We start from the raw sequence: 18,928 nt of genomic DNA, 5'->3' as shown, positions 1-18,928 counted from the left end.
TGGAGTAGATCGAGTCCATCAACACCCCCAAAGCTTGCACAGTCCTATAGCCCGTGTTCCATTTTCCTTTTAACTCTTTCCCTGCCATTGACGAGTTATCTTGTCTTTTATGAGAATATTTACGCTTTTATGGCTTTCCATGTTCAAATCGGGTTTGTTTCCCCAATATCTGTGTCTGCAGATGACCCACAAAACCATATAAATAAGAATACAATCGAACAGACTACCCAATATTATGACTTTGAGTAGAATTGCTATGGAAATTCAGTCCACTTAAATGTAAAAGTGAACCAACAGTAATGCAAATGAAACAGGATTTTTTGTTCACTGTATTGGGTCCCTTTTCTGTTTAAGGTCACTTCAGTTTACACATTTAGCAGATGCTTTTAAGAGTCAATTTATACCTTCCCTGGGAATTAAACCTATAACCTTTGGTGTACCATCTCTACTGCTGAAAAATGATTTTTAAACCAGCCTGATGCTCATGTTATCTGTGGTTTTCTGGTTTAATAGGGCCCTCATCAGCTGTGCATACAGGCTGAGAGACCAGCTAGAGCAACTAGAAACCAGCGTAGGCTGGTTACAGCTGTTTTTCCAGGAAGTTAGTATCTTGATGATGACATGCTTGAATGAACTCTTGTAAATGTCAGGATTAGCTTCTTTGTGTGAGGTAGAAGAGGAAGGTTGTTTTTTTGTTCCGATGGGAGTGTGGGGGAGACTCTTGGAAATGGCAGAACGGGTACTTTTACAAACCTGCAAGGACAGCTCCCGACATGTTGCCGCTGGCATTTATGTGGGTGTTTATGAATGTTTTGGCAGCACGCATGTGCCTGAATGCATCCATTAAAAAGGAACTGGTGATCAGTCAATAACAAATGCGTTGCATCTTATTTTTGTGGTGACTTGAAATGATGGTGAGCATCCACTAGGTGGCATGTGTGGTGCACAAAACTAGTAAATATATAGTACATGGCAGCACCGTTGTCCACATAATAACTTAGTAATTGGTGCAGCTCTTATTTTTATAAATAGGCCATTATTCCAATTACCTATAGTTCCAGAGGTCCATTATCAAATAGGCTTTTGGGGGGCAAACATTTATTGTGAATAATACCTATTGTTTTTCACTTACTAATTTTGAAAAACTGTAGGATTATCCAGTCATGTCACAAGACAAATTATATTGTCTCATCCTAACTAATTGTACTTTGTAATTTACACTCATGAATTTAGTTTTATAGTCTACTAACTACACTACCGTTTATTTTGTTGTTGTTGTTAAAATAAATTAATATTTTATTCAGCAAGGTAACATTAAATTGATCAAAAGTTCTATATCAAATAAATGTTTTTAACATTTTATTCATGAAAAAAATATATATAAAAAACTGACCAATAAGAAATTGCTGAAAATTCAGCTTTGCCATGACAGGAATTACATTTTAAAATATATTAAAATAGAAAATAACTACTTTAAATTGTAACAATATGTAACAACATTTACTGTATTTTTTTTTACTGCAAGCAGTATCATATAATCATATGCAAATATAACGGCCTAATGTTACTGAATGAAAATGTTAACCAAGGATGATGCTTGCACGGTCCTGGAGCTCATCCTGGGTCGAAATATTGATGTAATATTGATGTCCGATCCAGATGTAGTCTTTGAGAAAAACTTGATTTCTCAGCCTTTTGCTCAAAATGTTGCTTTTTTATGAAATTTAATCATATTCAAGTTCATAAAACAGAATGCATGAAGCAGAGGATCTGTTCTTTATTTTGATATATTGCATGTTCCGCTATTCATACAACAAAATATTCTGTGGGCCATGACATTTTTGTGAAAATTATCAAAAACCTCTGGTGATGGCTTGCAACTTAAAAAAAAACAATGCATGGCGGGGAAAGAGTTAACAGGTCTATATATGGACATTATTCTAACAAAGTTTGAAGCAAATTGGATAAAAGAAGGTGATTTTAAAGCATTAAAAAAATTACTTTGACTTTGACTCATGGTAGTCACATCCATGTGATTGCCCTCCTACAACGAACATACAATAGAAGTTTCATCAAAATCAGTCAATGTATGCAGAAGACATAAAATTGTTGCCATTTTTTTTAATTAGACATCCACCTTCTTAGTATTCCTCAATCAATTCATTATAAACAATATTACAAGAAAAAAAATAATACAATTATAAAAGAATGCCTCTTTGGCAATAATTTTTGGTAAAAAAAAAACAAAACAATTGTAACGACCCGAGGTGTGTAACAGTGTAAGTATATTTTTTTCTGCACAACAATAATTGAATCTTTGATGACTGAATAAGTGCAATTTACCTTTATTCCACAAGGTGGCAATGTCTGATACACAATGATGAAGTGACATTTCACTCATAGTTACCGCAGGCAGAAAACAAAAGAATGGCAAAACTTCATCAGCAAAACTTGAAATGGCCCAGCGATTTTCTGCAAAGCAAGTACTGAACGCAATCAAATATTAGTGTCAATGTCACTTGATGGTGGATCTGGTGAAGAAGCTGTCAGTGATCAAAATATTGATTTTGAAGATGATGAAAAGGATAGTTTTGAGAATATGTTTGAGATAACAAATATGAGCCAAATATTGAACGTACGTTGAAATGAACTCTGGCGAAGACAGTGAGGATGGTGTAAAACTGCTCAAACTGAACCCTTCCAAGCTCCAAAAGGTAACAAAATATGCTTTATTTTATTCTTCTGTAATTGTTACTCTAATCAGGAGATATTAGAGTAATGATATTATTAGAGTAAAAATATTTGAGTAACTGCCCGGTAGGGCTTGGGCCCTAAATAATAAACATATACCTGCTTGTAACCAAGTTTATTACTTAATAGATGATTTTTGACATTTTGACAATAGATGATTATATACCTTTCCTCATATATTTGAAAATGAGAATGCTAGAGTAAACATAACTGGGTATTAAAACTTGTCTTACATCTGTCATTCTGTCACCCTGTTACTTTTAAAGAAACATTTGAGACTCATTTCCTTTAACAAAATATTTATTTAATTTAAATGAAAAGTAATGTTTCAAATATTACATAAAAATCATAGTGTAAATGTAGATACATGTTTTTCATTGGACCTTTGTGTTTTGTTTCATGGCTGTGAATAAATACTTCCATCAGGTCACTGTAATGTCAGCAGCAGTTGTTAATTTTAACCACAGAAAGGGAAGAACACTTTCACATTGAACTGTATCCAAGATCTAATTTAATTAGCAGCAATTGTCAAAAGTCTGTTGGAAGCATCTAATTTCTCTTGATGAAGGACTCGTACAGGGAGGTGAGCTGGTCCTTCAGGTCCTGTGCGTAAGGGTCCAGCTTTTCCTTCAGGTCTTCAGCGTAGGGTGTGAGACTCTGCTGGACCACCTGGGCTCTCTCTCTAATCTGGGCCTGAAGATCATCAGTCAGAGGGGTCACGGTCTTCTGGAACTCCTGCAGACGCTGGTCAACCTTCTCCTTGAGTTCAGCAGTGTAGGGCTCCAGCTGAGCCTGCAGCTCCTTCACGCTCTGCTCCAGGTTTCCTCTCAGCTCCTCACTCTTCTGGAGCAGAGTGGCCTTCAGGGTCTCAGAATCCAGGGATTCTGCATATGGAGTCATGGCCGCCCTGAGCTCCTCCACTCTCTGCTGGATCTGGCTCTTGAGGTTGTCAGCATAGGGCTCCAGCTGGTCTCTCACAGTGATCAGGTCCTGGCCCAGACGCTCCCTCAACACTTCAGACTCTTTGGTGATTCTGGTCATCAGCTCTTCAGTCAGAGGATCCATCTGTTTCTTGAGGGTGACGGCATATTCGCTGGCCATATCGGTACTCTGGGTCAGTCTAGTACTGTTAAATGGAGATGGACATTTGAGTTTCATATCAGGGCATAAGAAATAGTCTAAATCAAAGTGTCCTGCAGGTTAATATTCTTGACTTACTTGACTTCCTGTCCCAGTTCGGAAGACCTGATCATCTTGATGGTTTCCTCTGCAGTTTGTGTTGCCTTGGAAACATAGCTCCAGAATGCATCAGTAAGCTGCTCCAGCTGTGGCTTGGGCTCATCAGCATAGAAGAGGTTTGCCTGACAACCTGTTGATGGAGCATTTCAGTTTGATCAAATTAATTTGTAATATACTCTGTGAATTTATAAAACCTTAAAATATTTTCACATTGTAATTTTCTCTGAATCCTCACCTGTAAATACAGCAAGTGCAAGTACCACAAGAACCTTCATGGTGTTCAGTTTTAGTCTAGAAGTAAAAAACAAAAACAAAAAAAAACACAATGAACGTCTCTGTTTTTTACATAAATGTAAACAGTGCTGTATTTTGAATTTACTAAAATGTGCAAAAGTTCTTACCTGTGTCAGTGTGTTTTAATTGACGCTGTCCTGTCTGAAGAACTAGTGTGAAGGTGGCTGTTTCACATCTGTATTTATATAGCATGGGGACGTGATTGCTGTTGTGGAAACCCAAAGTCCAGTGGGGAGTGCCTTGCTGTCACTACTCCACATCATAACGTCCTGACTGTACTTATTATCACCAAAGATTTCTGAATTCAATACAGACTAATATTATTACTCTTGGACAATGAACTGTGCTAAATGTCAATATAAATATTGTTGACTATTCAATAAAATATCTAAGCAAAATAGTTTTTTTCATAAAGAAATTATAGTATTTCTGTTTTTGTTTTGTTTTTTTGTTTTTTACAATTGCAGGGGATTCAACACATAAAATGTAATTGTAATTGAATTCATTTTAACATTTTGAATACTGCCATTTTTACTTAATCTATAAAACCAGACATAAGCTGATTTTGAACCTTTGAACTAATAACAGTATAACAAATGATACCAGACTTTGTTCGCTTCCTGATAAGATTTGACACATCACTCAAAGAGATATGTTTTTGATCCTGGATGAATTGTTGAGCTCTATAAATTCATTCTATGAAGATCTATTTCCAACTCTTATGTCTTAAAAGTCTTTCAGTTCATTTTATTTTACTGAACCTGTCCAGAGCTATAAACGGACCTCAAGTGATTCTTAGGAGGAGTTATTATCAGAGTCAGGGACAATACACGTAACACTCTGTCCAGGTTACACATGCTTGCTAAACTCCTAGAGATAAGGTCGGCCGTTTGACCTAGAACTAGCTAATGCTGCTTCCTAACATTTAAAAAATGCAGAGTACATGGGAACTTGCATTTTTTAGGTAAAAAACATACAGAAAGTGGAGTTAACATTTGTAAATGCTATTTGAGTAATTTAAGGATTACCCCTAAAAGTTGACTCTGATGACTTTCAGGGATAATCTATAAGGTTTGTCTAGTGAAGTTTCATTTTCTAAATGAAAGACCTCATCTGTCTGATATGGAAACTAATAAGGAGCTGATTCTAGAAATTGTGTTTGTTCACTAAGACACTGATTATGAGTAGGCCTTAAATAAGCCATAATAGCCTACTTGTATACTCAGAAGTTGGAAATTAGATGTAGGTTGAACCAAATATTGATTGTGTATGTATAATTTACCATTTGAAATTTGAGAATGTAACAGTACAAATATAGCATGTTTTGCCATTTATTCTGTTTTTTTAATTTTTAAATTTTTTTTACCACTGGTTTGCAAAGATGAGCAAATCAACATTTCATCATTTAAAGAGTCCCTGTTTCTATGGATGTTCAAACAGCCCACAAAGTGAAATAGTACCAGAAATAGTTTAAACGCTAAATAAGGCAGCTGTAGTCCCGCCTTCCGGTACACAAAGTACCGGTACACCTGTTTGTTTGCTCTAGGTGCGTTTTACACCATGTCATAATTACCATAATTACGATATGACAACCCAGGACGTTCTGCTCAGAGCTGTTCACATTCACTGACTCAGAATTATACATTTCTATGGCAACATTACCAAAAATGATGGACCCTTTTCACAGACTGTGATGATGCGTTTTAATGGTCATCAGCATTGTAAATCCTGCAAAGTTTTTTATACTTAAATTTGTTTTAATGTACATATATTTATAAATGATACACTTTTATTATATTACCTTTATGTCACATTACAAAAAAACTAGTTAACGCTGCTGTGAGGGTACAGAAGATCTTCTGGAGCCGACTGTATGATGGCGCAGTCTTATCGGCAGCGCCTACAAGCACTGGAACCTAAATCACATTGTCCATAGCAGGGTACTCGGCAAACCAAACGCCTTGTACCCCCTAAGCGGGGGGAGTACCACATACCCCACCCACCTCATGGAGGTCCTAGCTTTAATAGCGGCCTACCATACCGTGCGAGGGCGTCAGCCATGGCAATGCTCTGGCTACAAGGGAGCTCACGACCAAACCTACATAAACAAAACGTTGCGAAGTGCTGCTCAACCCAAGCCATGGGTGAGGCAGAATGATACAGAGCTAGGAGAGGAGGTACTCAAATCTACCCTGCCTTGTCAGAGGAGTACTGCCAACTGGCCAGGGCATATAAACAGGGCCAGAGCCTGCCAAAAAACTGGCGGCTTTCTAAGAAACTAGCTCTGGAGGGCAGGGCTGAGCTATTCATACAGTCTTTTCGTATTCATATGAAAAACGGCCTTAACCCTGCCCCACGACCACTGGCTAAGTCGCTATCAATTCTGCGCAGCACCAACCTGCATTACTAGTAAAAGCCCCAGAATGCAGGAAAGGGGGCGGGCCTTGGCCGGACGACTCTACATAAAAGGAGGCTACATTAGGGACAATAATAAAGCTACATTCAAAAATAGAATAGCTACCTGGAGCGCCAACGCTTCTTGGCGGGTGCCTCAGTTATCCCTAGAAAGCCTTGGCCAATCTAGATCTATACCCGAGGTCCGAAAGGGCCATTACTATTGCACCAAACAAAAAGGGCACTCGGGTAGAAGTGCCAGTCGTATATTAGATCTGGCTCTAGATCTAACTGTAGTTCTAGCGTAGAAGACCAGAAGACTTATACTGAGAGAAGATACAGACCACCTAACCCTGAGGCGGCTACCAGTTACCAGCTTAAACTAGGAGAAATATACGCCAAGCCTTTCCTTTTATTTTTTTATTTTTTTGAGAAAAAATGCTACACACCCGCAAAAATAGGCGGCATTTCCAGAGCTATTCACAGATTTTTAAAGTCTGGGATATATAAAGGCTATTCCACACCCACAGCCTTAACAGAACGGCTGTTCAGAAAATATATATGTATTCTTTGCTGGCTCTCCACTAGCAATACTAGCTCACCACGGAGCCTAGGCAACTGGTGTATTATGTTTTATCGTTCTAGCCATCCTAGCAGGGGAACTACAGGCCCTAGGAAATATCCAAAAATCCACAGTGATCCCCGAAGCCCTCTACAGGGAGCATAAGTCAGAAAATATATAATATTTTTCCCTCTTATAGGGGACTTACCCGCTCGCCTGCGGCGCGCCATGATATCCACCCACAAGCTTAATTCACCATATGTATGCTTAAGTGTACCACTACCACGGGCCTGAGGGGGGCGCACTCACAGACCAGCCAGGCGGGCCCTAGCACATCATCGCGGACCCACCTAGGCCGGATGTAAGAAGCAACTGAGGAGATGATGAAGAAGAGGACTGAGGGTCAATGCAATTCCTTAGCTCACCCTCAGGGAGGAGACCCATCATGAACGCTGACTGCGTTTTGTGATACACAGCTCCTACTTCTCCCGGGAGTCCGCCTCTCTGTGCGCCACCCTCGACTGTGGGGGCGCACGAGAGGCAATGCTGGCCCTCGGGCCCTGTCTCCGGTCCTCGGACCGTGACGCCTACCGCCTGCCTGGGACCCGGATCTCAGTGGCATGCAGGTCCTCAGACGCTGCCAAATGCGCTATTCCTCTGCGATGCTGGCCCTCGGGCCCAGACTCCGCCTGTTGCACAACCACCGCAACAGGGAAAACATCCCCTTATCGAGATCCCTCAGCAAACCGGCCTGGTGCGCACGAAACACCGCCATGGTATAAGAAGTAGCACCGGGCTGACCCGCTGCCGTGTATGTCCTGCCATTAAAGCGACACATCATTTAGGTGGCAGGGTTGGAGCTCTCAGCTTTCCAGATATGAGATCAAACATCCCGTTAATCGGAGGCGACGACACATACCCATATTCTCCTATCCTCCCGACATCAGCGACATACGGCTGATGTCATACCGCTGATGTCAGTGAATATGAACCGAAAATAGGTTATTCCATGCCCTCTCGATCTAATTAGGAAGATCAGGAAGGAATGAAAGCCCAACTGAGCCGATGATTTATGGCCGGGGAGAAAATCGATCGTTTAGTCCAACATGAACAATATCTCCTCTAAAGCGCCAACATAGCGGCCGCAGCCCGCCTGCAACGCGTTTCATAACATTCAACGGCTCAGCATACACGGTCGGGATGGTCGAGGAGATTAATCCCCTTCTCACAGCCATCCCTAGAGCATTTGCAAACAAGTCTTGCCAGCCGCCAGATCGTCAGAGGGAAGAACGCCTTCCCGTGACGATCTCAGCGAGCTTTATCCAAGAAACCTGTGAAGTGCGTCCGCGCTCAGCCTCGGCATGAGTGGGACAGCATCATCAGTCTCGGATGCCAAACTCTCTTCCCTCAGGAAGAGAACCAGACGAGAGCAGAGCGATCTCAGTTTATTGACAAACGCTCACATTATACAAACAAACAAACAACTCGACAAGAGCTGACTGTGCATGCTCTTGATCCCAGGCAGAAACACACGGCTCGTGTGTATACAATAATGAAATTGGGTTACTTTAACTCGAAGCATTCAGACAGAACAGTCCCTGAAGACGAAAAAGCAGTGTCATGTTTGCAAGGCGCCCTTATATTCTTCCTGGTCGCACCTTGATGACATCATAGGCTGTCGCCGGTCAATAGGATTGCCGTGATTCGATAGTAGTTCAGACACCTGTCACGCTGGAGGCGTTCCCCGTAGCATCAGCTGACGCAGCGCGACTTCCCTTTCGAAAGGGAACTTAATTTTATGAAGCTACTAGAATACTTTTTGTGTCAGTCTCCTGTGCAGTTTACGTTGTAAGCAGTGCATCGCTTTCAAGTTCTATGGCAGCCAATGCTGTTCACGTGAGCACCTGTAACCCCTCCTTTTCGATCCACCCACTCCAAGTGCGACTCGAACAAGGAGGCTAAAGGCTGAAATATCTAGTGGCAGTCGCTAGAGCATCTCTTGAGATCAGAGGAGTGCGGTTTACTCGCACTAGGGGGACGGGGAACAGGGGACGGGGGACGGAGGCCAGCTAGTAGTTGTTGTGCGAGTAAACCTCACTCCTCTGATCTCAAGAGACGCTCACGCTACTGATGCTAGGGGTTGCAGCCTTTAGCCTCCTTGTCAGAGCATCCAACTCTCATGCCGGTGGACCCGAGTTCGAGTCCCGCTTAGAGCGGGGCAGTGCAAACAGGAGGGGTTACACACCACGACGCAGTATGGATTACATTCATTCTGCACATAGAACATACTTTTTTGGCGACCGAGAAGTAATTACTTATTCAAAATAAGTACCTAATCAAGAGAGTATGCGATTTTTGACACAGCCATTGTGTTTGCCCCTGGACTTATGTTGAAGTATTTCCTGTTCCTTAAGCCATGTTTGTAGTTCTTTTGTTCATTGGACCCTGTGTTCATTGGTCTTGATGGTTGATGTTAGCCTTTGTGTGTTTAAACCGCAGTGTTTCCAGTGTTCTTTATCAGGTTTTTAAATTCACCCTTAAAAAATAAAGGTGCCAGGAAGAACCAAAAAGGGGTTTTCACGGTGATGCCATAGAAGAACCATTTTTGGTTCCCTGAAGGACCATTTTGTGAAAGGTTCTTTAAAGAACCATTTTTTACTAACTATTTTATAGTCTAAAGAACCTTTCTGCACTACAAAGAATCGTTTGTGCAATGGAAAGGTTATTTGGATATTAAAGGTTAAGGTTCATGGAACCATACACTCCGCCAAATAACCTTTATTTTTAAGTGTCTCACTATATGGCTGTTTGTTTGTTGTTCTCACTTCAGCTCCTGATGTTCAATTTTGCTCCTTGTGTTCCCTGCATGGTGTTTTTGTTATTATTGGTAAGATATTATTTTGAGTTTTATTTTCATTAAATCTTACTGTGCATTTGGATACAGCTCTCCCTCTTCAAAGAAGTAAGTCATTTGGAATGACATGAAGGTGAGTAAATGATGGCAGAATTTTCATTTTTGGGTGAACTATTTATGCATACTAACTACTATCTACTTTTATGCATATATTTCCTGCATTACACAAAACAACGTATAGGTTGCATATAATATATTTAAAAAATAGAAAAGATATTTCTGTTCATATTGCAAAATTTGTTTTTGTAATATGTCTAACCTGTACACACCACCAATGCAATGACCAGGAGAACCTGTATCGTTGTCAGTTTTGGCCTGTAGGGAAATGACAGATCTGAGTCCCTAACATTAATAACTTGTTAAATAAAATAAAAGTAATAAATAATAATAATAATACAAATATTAAAATAATGATTGTAAAACCTTTATTAATTACCTGCATCAGTGTGTTTATATTCACACTGTTCAAGCTGAAGTGGTATTGTGGAGGTAGTGGTTACATACTCCATTTATATACCAGAGAGAAGAAATTGTTGCAATAGAAACCCTAAGTGGGTAGTGTCTGACTGTGATGATTACTCCATATCAAAATTTCCTGACTGGAACTTTTTGTCACAACAGATCCTGACATTCAAATCAAACCATAAAAGCTGTCAGACTGTGTCAAAAGCAATGGACACTTAAAAACAAGTTAAGGCCTTTGATGTCACGTCACAGCAATAACTATGGTGTTTCGGTAGAATTTATTCCTGTTTACATGTGTGACGGCCAATATTGATTAGATTGGTGGAGGACTATGAATGTTTAACACTTATCAAGCACTATATTTAATGTTGTTGTGTTCATCAAGAGTGCCCTGATAATGTCCTTTGGTTTTGCCTCCTCCATTTTTTTTTGTTATTCTTTTTTTTTTCTAGTCTGAGATGTGTTATTTGATTTGCTAATATATTTGTCTCACATACACCTTTCAACAAAAGTTTAAAAAAATATTTTTTTATTATTGTTTATTTTTTATTGAAACATCAGGAACATCACACATTTTTTTTCTCAGAAATAATGAAGTTTCTTATTTATTCTAAATAAATATCCATCGTTGCACACAAAAATAGAGAATTTGCAGTGTAAAGGACATTGGATGTTGCATACTGTAATTCATGAGACTGAATCAAACATTTTACTTTTTTGCTTTAGTGTAGGCCATGGTAGTATGAATGAATGGAGGAAAACATGGATCTAATATGTCAAATTTTAAAGTTCATGAGAAATTCTGTAGCTCTGTTAGTGACAAATTAAGAAGACTTGAAGCATTTAATTTCTCTTGATGAAGGACTCGTACAGGGAGGTGAGCTGGTCCTTCAGGTCCTGTGCGTAAGGGTCCAGCTTTTCCTTCAGGTCTTCAGCGTAGGGTGTGAGACTCTGCTGGACCACCTGGGCTCTCTCTCTAATCTGGGCCTGAAGATCCTCAGTCAGAGGGGTCACGGTCTTCTGGAACTCCTGCAGACGCTGGTCAACCTTCTCCTTGAGTTCAGCAGTGTAGGGCTCCAGCTGAGCCTGCAGCTCCTTCACGCTCTGCTCCAGGTTTCCTCTCAGCTCCTCGCTCTTCTGGAGCAGAGTGGCCTTCAGGGTCTCAGAATCCAGCGATTCTGCATATGGAGTCAAGGCCGCCTTGAGCTCCTCCACTCTCTGCTGGATCTGGCTCTTGAGGTTGTCAGCATAGGGCTCCAGCTGGTCTCTCACAGTGATCAGGTCCTGGCCCAAACGCTCTCTCAACACTTCAGACTCTTTGGTGATTCTGGTCATCAGCTCTTCAGTCAGAGGATCCATCTGTTTCTTGAGGGTGACGGCATATTCGCTGGCCATATCAGCACTCTGGGTCAGTCTAGCACTGTTAAATAGAGAAGGACATTTGAGTTTCATATCAGGGCATAAGAAATAGTCTAAATCACAGTGTCCTGCAGGTAAATATTCTTGACGTACTTGACTTCCTGTCCCAGTTCGGAAGACCTGATCATCTTGACGGTTTCCTCTGCGGTTTGTGTTGCCTTGGAAACATAGCTCCAGAATGCGTCAGTCAACTGCTCCAGCTGTGGCTTGGAATCAGCATAGAAGAGGTTGGCCTGACAACCTGTTGATGGAGCATTTCAGTTTGAGCAAAATAATTTGTTAATATACTCTGTGAATTTATAAAACATCTTCACATTGTAATTTTCTCTGAATCCTCACCTGTAAATACAGCAAGTGCAAGCACCACAAGAACCTTCATGGTGTTCAGAGTGTGTTGGTCTAGAAGTAAAAAAAAAACACTTAATGAACGACTCTGTCTTTTATATAAATGTAAATAGTGCTGTATTTGGAATTTACTTAAAAGTTCTTACCTGTGTCAGTGTGCTTTAATTGACGCTGTCCTGTCTGAAGAACTAGTGTGAAGGTGGCTGTTTCACATCTGTATTTATATAGCATGGGGACGTGATTGCTGTAGTGGAAACCCAAAGTCCAGTGGGGAGTGCCTTGCTGTCACTACTCCACATCATAACGTCCTGACTGTACCTTCAACCACCACAGACATTCAGATTCAGCGCAGATAATGATAACAGTGGAACTTTGTCTGTAAAAGTAGTAATTATTTTTTTTGATGAAGTTTTAATTGGGTCAAAATACATATACAAAATTTTCAGGGGTATTTCAGCACTTAACATTATACAGCACTTAACATTATACAGATGTCATCAAAGGGAGAGTTAAAATAGATTCCCCCAAATATTTGGAAAACTTAATTAAATTAAAATCTTAAAGACTAAACTAAGTCATCCAGAAAAATCCAATTATTTAAGGTCCACCTTAGGTACTTAATCCAGACAGAGCCCCAAGTTTGAACATTTGACCTAATAAAACAACAATCGATAAAAGACGTTCTACACACCCTGATAAGATCTGACACGTCACTCAAAGCCTATTGATTCTGCTGGCATCAAGCATTTTTACTTGTGTCCTTTAGCTTTGAATCTAGGAGTTAACTTTATTAATATATTTTTTATAATGCTATTTGTTATAATATATAGATAGTTTCAAATTAAATAGACTCCACATAAACTGATTCTGTATCCCATGGGATTGTCATGATCCCAACACCAGGGATGAAAGAGCAGAAAGTTGTTTAATCATTTATTAACAATATTTGGCTGTAAACTACAGGAAAGTAATTGGTTTCACTTTATTTTGATGGCCCCTTTAACACATTCGGTTGACAATAAGTTATATTGCACCTATGTCTAACTCACCTTACACTGTCAGAAAAAAAGGTACATTGCTGTCACTGGGGCGGTACCCTAAGGTACATAACAAAAAAGGTACTAATATGTACCTTTAAGGTTTTAATATGTACCTTTAAGGTACTAATATGCACTCTTAAAGTACTGATATGTACCTTTTGAGGTACTAAAATGTACCTTTCAGGGGTGAGTAAGGTACAAAGATGTACCTTTTCACTTTTGTACCTTAGGGTACCGCCCCAGTGACAGCCCTGTACCTTTTTTTCTGAGAGTGTAGAGTGTTAGTACAGTGTTAGTAGACTGGTGGGTTAGGATTTGAATATGTTGACATGTAGTTTCAAAGTTACTTATAACCAGTGGAATGTCTCTTAGAGGGCCATCAAAATAAAGAGTTAACAGATATTAAGCAGACAGTCTACTAATACTTTAATGGGAGTTCGTTGACGTGTAGTTGCAAAGTTACTTATACTGTAGTCAACAGAATGTTCAAAAGGGACCATCAAAATAAAGTATTACCAAGTAATTTATCATTTTATCATATACTTCCTTTTCACCAGAGTTGACTTAAGTAGCCCTAATCTAATTTGAATCAGAGAGGAATGGGAAAATGCATTTCTCACCACTAGAGTGATGCCCACTACTAGTGATGCTGTATGGGCTAGTTACCATTTATAAAGAAATATTATTTTAAATAATTGTTTACATTATTAACAATATGATCACTTCATGCACAGAAGCAAAACATTTATTTTATTTATTTATTTATTGGGATTATCAGCATTTATAAAGACAAGCCTGAAGTGAAAAATCAACCTCAAATGAAACAGTTGTAGAAAATTATTTAAATTTATTTAAAATATTGATAGAGTCAAAATTATTGAAGGATCACAAGAAAACATGCTCATAAAATGCCGCTGGTCCAATGAGGCAAGGGAGGCTGAGCCTCTTCAAATGTGATGTGATAAAATTAACTGTTGTTTTAAGTCAGTCACTTATTATACATTGTAGCTGTGTCCCAAAGTGAAGGGCGCGCACTTCGAAGGCCGCATTTGAAGTGCGATTGCGTCATAGCGGCACTACGAAGGGTGTCCCAATGTGAAGGCTGCACCCTCTGAAGGCCGCATTTGAAGTGCGATTGCATCACAGCGGCACTACGAAGGGTGTCCCAATGTGAAAGCTGCACCTCTGAAGGCCGCATTTGAAGTGCGATTGCGTCACAGTGGCGCAACGAAGGCTGCCGCAAGTCGAAAGCGACTTCAAAATGCGCCCTCCGTTTCTCAGGCAAAGGAAGGGTACAGCAGATGGAACCTTCCCACAACCTCGCAGCCTACCCAATCCCAGAATTCATAGCACACTGGTGACTACAGGACCTATTTCGACCACACTCAGACCGTCACCACGGTCTTACCTTGACACCATTCTTCTGCCTATCCTCGAGACCTAATATCAACAATGTCAGGTGACTGACCCTAGGGGTTGGCTGTATAACATCCAGGTGAACCAACCACTTCCTCTTGCCTTTCTCGCCTCATCTGAGACCGAAGCGGTAGAGCGCGTTTTTTATGCTTCATTTCTACAGGAGACATTCTATTTACAATCCGTCACGTTTTCGTGCAGGTGCTTCACGTCCCTGAGGATTGTTGGATTTCTCCACATTTATATATCTCGGTGCTCCATTGGAACGCACGTCGGTGAGTTTTTCTTTAGTTTTATAAGTTTGTTTACAGGTGAATGTTGGGTTAGCTGTTCGCAGCTGACAGTAGTTTTTCCATCTTGTTTACTGCGTGTTCGCACGTAGAATGATGGATGTATAATTTTACCATACGATTAGGAGTTCTGTGCGCAGACTTATTTTTGAAAGATGATTAAATGAGAGTGATTCGTCACAATCTATGTGTTAATGGTATTGTTATAAATAATTATTTTCAAATAAATACCAAATAGTTTATTCTGAGGGATTGCATTTCAAGGAAGCATTTTTCTGTCCATCAAAAAGCTCTGTTCGCAAACTTACTTCAGAGAACGATTAATGAAGAGTGATTCGTCACAATCTATGTATTAATGGTATTGTTATAAATAATTATTTTCAAATAAATACCAAATAGTTTATTCTGAGGGATTACATTTCAAGGAAGCATTTTTCTGTCCATTAAAAAGCTCTGTTCGCAGACTTACTTCAGTTAAGTTAAATTACCCTCCTGAGAGTGGTATGGGAAACATGCCTTCAGTGGAGCGAGAGATTGCAGCACTAACTACTTTGGGACCTGATAGGGTTACGGACAACCCTCGTTGTCCTGGCAAAGAATGTCAGAAAACTGATCGATTAATGTGCCAAGCTTATAATGCAGCTACTCGGGCAGCCCGATCAGGAAATGCTTTGGCAATAGTTTTGGCTGCTTTGAGGAAGGTTGTCAATACAGAGGACCAGGATTCTATAAATCTGATTGACACAGCACTCATTACCCACTCACAGCTTACCAGGGATATTAGAGCATCTATGTCTTCGGCTATGCTAGCCCGAAGACAGATATGGTTGGCTCAGACATCTTTGCCTGAGACCATTAGGAAGGAACTGACTAATATGCCAGTTGTTTCAGGCCGGGTATTTCATGCTGATTCCCAGTCTGTACTGGATACTGCCGATCAGGCAAGGCGCAGGAGAGAATCAGTTCAGCAGACATTTGGTGGACCTTCCAGATATGGCCATAGAGCTGCTCAATCTTTTCAGCCCTCACACTTTCCTCGTTCGGAACCTTGGGGGTATGAGAGAGGACGAACTAGGGGGTACCAATCCCATTATAGAGGTTCTAGACAGTCTCACCAAGCTCCCCAAACTGGTCAGTCGCACACTCCAGCCAGGGGAGAGTATTTTAAGAGACGTACTTCCAGGGGTTTCAAATCCCAGGGGAGGTAATGCATAGCGGTCTTGGAGTCGCCGAAGCATGCTCCCAACTTTGCCTGGACTGTTGGGAGAAAGTAACATCAGATCCTTGGGTCCTAGATACCATCAGGACAGGATACAGGATACAGTCCAGGCGCAAATTTTGGCCAAAGAGATCATGGTTTTATTACAGAAAAAAGCAATTGTTCAGATAAACACCAGCAAACAGCTCACTGGGTTCTATTCAAAGTATTTCCTGGTACCAAAAAAAGATGGTGGACTTCGGCCCATTCTGGACTTACGGCAACTGAACAAATTCCTAAAAATATTGCCTTTCAAAATGCTGACCACAGCGCAAATTTTGGAGTCCATAGAACCGGGGGAATGGTTCACTTCCATAGACTTGAAGGATGCATATTTCCACATACCCATATGTCAGGATCATCACCTGTTTCTTTTTTTTTGCCTTTCAAGACCGGGTTTATCAAGATCATTTGGCCTGTCTCTGTCTCCAAGGGTCTTCACAAGGGTGGTTGCAGCAGCCCTTCGTCCTCTTCAGTGTGCAGGGTTGAAAATTCTATTATACCTGGACGACTGGCTAATTTGTGCTCCATCTTGCAGTCAAGCGATGAGGGACACAGAAATAGTACTCCAACATGTCCAGTCTCTCGGTCTCAAAGGGAAAAGAGCAATCTGAATCCCAGACAAAACACCGTGTTTGTGGGAATTTCACTCGATTCCCAAATGATGACTGCATCCCTATCACCCCAGAGGGTGTTACAGTTGATCAATCTAGCTCAGTCATTTCGGACGAACAAGAGAATGAGGTTGATTCAATTTCAGCGATTGTTGGGTATGATTGCGGCAGCAGCGGTTGTGATCCCACTCGGCCTTCTCCGAGCCCGTCCTCTACAACGCTGGCTGAATGGCTTCCAATTGCACCCCAAATTACACAGAAAGGTAAAGATAAGGGTTACACAAAGGTGTGTGCAGATGTTACACCCTTGGAACAACAAGACGTTGTTATCACAAGGGGTTCCCTTAGGCAACATCCCAGCAAGGCGGTCTGTGATAACGACAGATGCCTCTCTGACGGGGTGGGGAGCAGTGTGGGAAGGCAGGTCCGTCAGGGGTCTCTGGGAATCTCCCTGGACCTTAGAGCACATCAATGTTCTGGAACTCAGAGCAGTGTATCTTTCTCTGAAGGCTTTTCTTCCATGGTTGCAGAACAAACATGTTTTGGTGAGGACGGACAACATGTCTGCAGTGTACCACATCAATCACCAAGGCGGCACCAGATCAGTGCGATGTCTCCAGGTGACAAAAGAGCTACTGTTTTGGGCATTTTGAAAACTCTCATCACTCAGAGCAGCATACATACCGGGGGTTGCAAACAAAGCAGCAGACCTGCTGTCTCGAACTGGACCTCTCCCGGGAGAGTGGCGTCTCCATCCAGAAGTCGTGAGATTCATATGGGGTCAGTTTGGTGTGGCGAAGATCGACCTGTTTGCGACTACAGAGACAACACATCGCGATCTATGGTATTCCCTGAACAACCAGGGAGGTCCCTTGGGGATAGATGCACTATCACAAGCCAGCCGGAACAGTTGTTGTACGCTTTTCCTCCCTTACCTCTGATTCCACTAGTGCTCAGCAGGTTAGCACGGGGCCGTCACAGAGTGTTACTTGTGGCTCCGAGATGGCAGAAGAAACCTTGGTTTCCGGCTCTTGTGCGTTTGGTCCAAGATCACCCATTACCGTTACCAAAGAGAGTCGATCTCCTCTCCCAAGCAGAGGGCCAAATCTGGCACCCGAGACCTGAGAAGTTACAACTGTGGGTATGGCCTCTGCTCAGTCCCTCTCTAAAGACTTAGATGAAGCTGTATTGAGGACTATAAATAGTTCTAAGGCACCCTCCACGTGGAGTAACTACTCTAGCAAGTGGCGAGTGTTCTCAACATGGTGTCAAGACCAACAACTAGATTCTGCCAATTGTGACACCAGTCTGGTTCTAAGGTTTCTTCAGTCATTGTTGGATTCTGAGAAATCTGTTAATACCATACAAATCTACATTGCGGCCATCTCCCACTTTCATGTCTTAGTTGACGGTGTAAGTATTGGCAAACACCCTTTGGTGGCTCAATTCCTAAAGGGCGAACACCGTTTACGCCCAGGGTGAGTTATGAGGTCACCAGCTTTCTCCTCTCTTCTACCATTCAAGGTAAGACTGTGGTGACGGTCATCGTTCGGTCTCATAGATCCATAGTTATGGACATAACTTACGATTTGACTGGTCCGCATTCCCGCGGCACTCGATCAGATTTCTTACGGCGCGGGATTACATTTCCCAGTGAAAGACGGTAGTGGCGGCAAGTCTAGCCTGGATACTATTGAACACAACAGCGCAACCGCTTGAACTTGAAGTAAACATAACGTTTAGTGCATTCGCACATTTCCCTGCCCTGAGAAACCTGGCAAAACTTTAATTTCCCAATTTTAACTTGCATAAATGTTATTTATTTCTCATCCATTCTCTCAAGAAGAGGAATCAGTCCATTCTCTCCCTTTTGCACTTTCTTTAAATACAAATTAGATCTGCGCGGGGCTGTTTTTTCGTCCCGCAC

General features: G+C 41.2%; 2 pseudogenes across 2 annotated transcripts; both read right to left on the bottom strand.

Moving 5' to 3' along the window:
• Nucleotides 1-3,300: 3,300 nt before the first annotated feature.
• On the bottom strand, nucleotides 3,301-4,547 carry LOC307138493 (annotated as a pseudogene). The gene is made up of 4 exons: nucleotides 4,392-4,547; nucleotides 4,226-4,281; nucleotides 3,970-4,120; nucleotides 3,301-3,877 (listed from the first exon to the last, which is right to left on the bottom strand). The product of its transcript is annotated as an uncharacterized misc_RNA (transcript).
• A 6,915-nt stretch (nucleotides 4,548-11,462) lies between these two features.
• On the bottom strand, nucleotides 11,463-12,685 carry LOC307138283 (annotated as a pseudogene). The gene is made up of 4 exons: nucleotides 12,530-12,685; nucleotides 12,378-12,437; nucleotides 12,132-12,279; nucleotides 11,463-12,039 (listed from the first exon to the last, which is right to left on the bottom strand). The product of its transcript is annotated as an uncharacterized misc_RNA (transcript).
• Nucleotides 12,686-18,928: the final 6,243 nt, after the last annotated feature.

The sequence above is a fragment of the Gobio gobio genome (assembly GCF_949357685.1).
Source record: "Gobio gobio genome assembly, chromosome: 15".
NCBI lineage: Eukaryota > Metazoa > Chordata > Actinopteri > Cypriniformes > Gobionidae > Gobio > Gobio gobio.
This window is presented reverse-complemented; position numbering and strand designations above follow the sequence as displayed.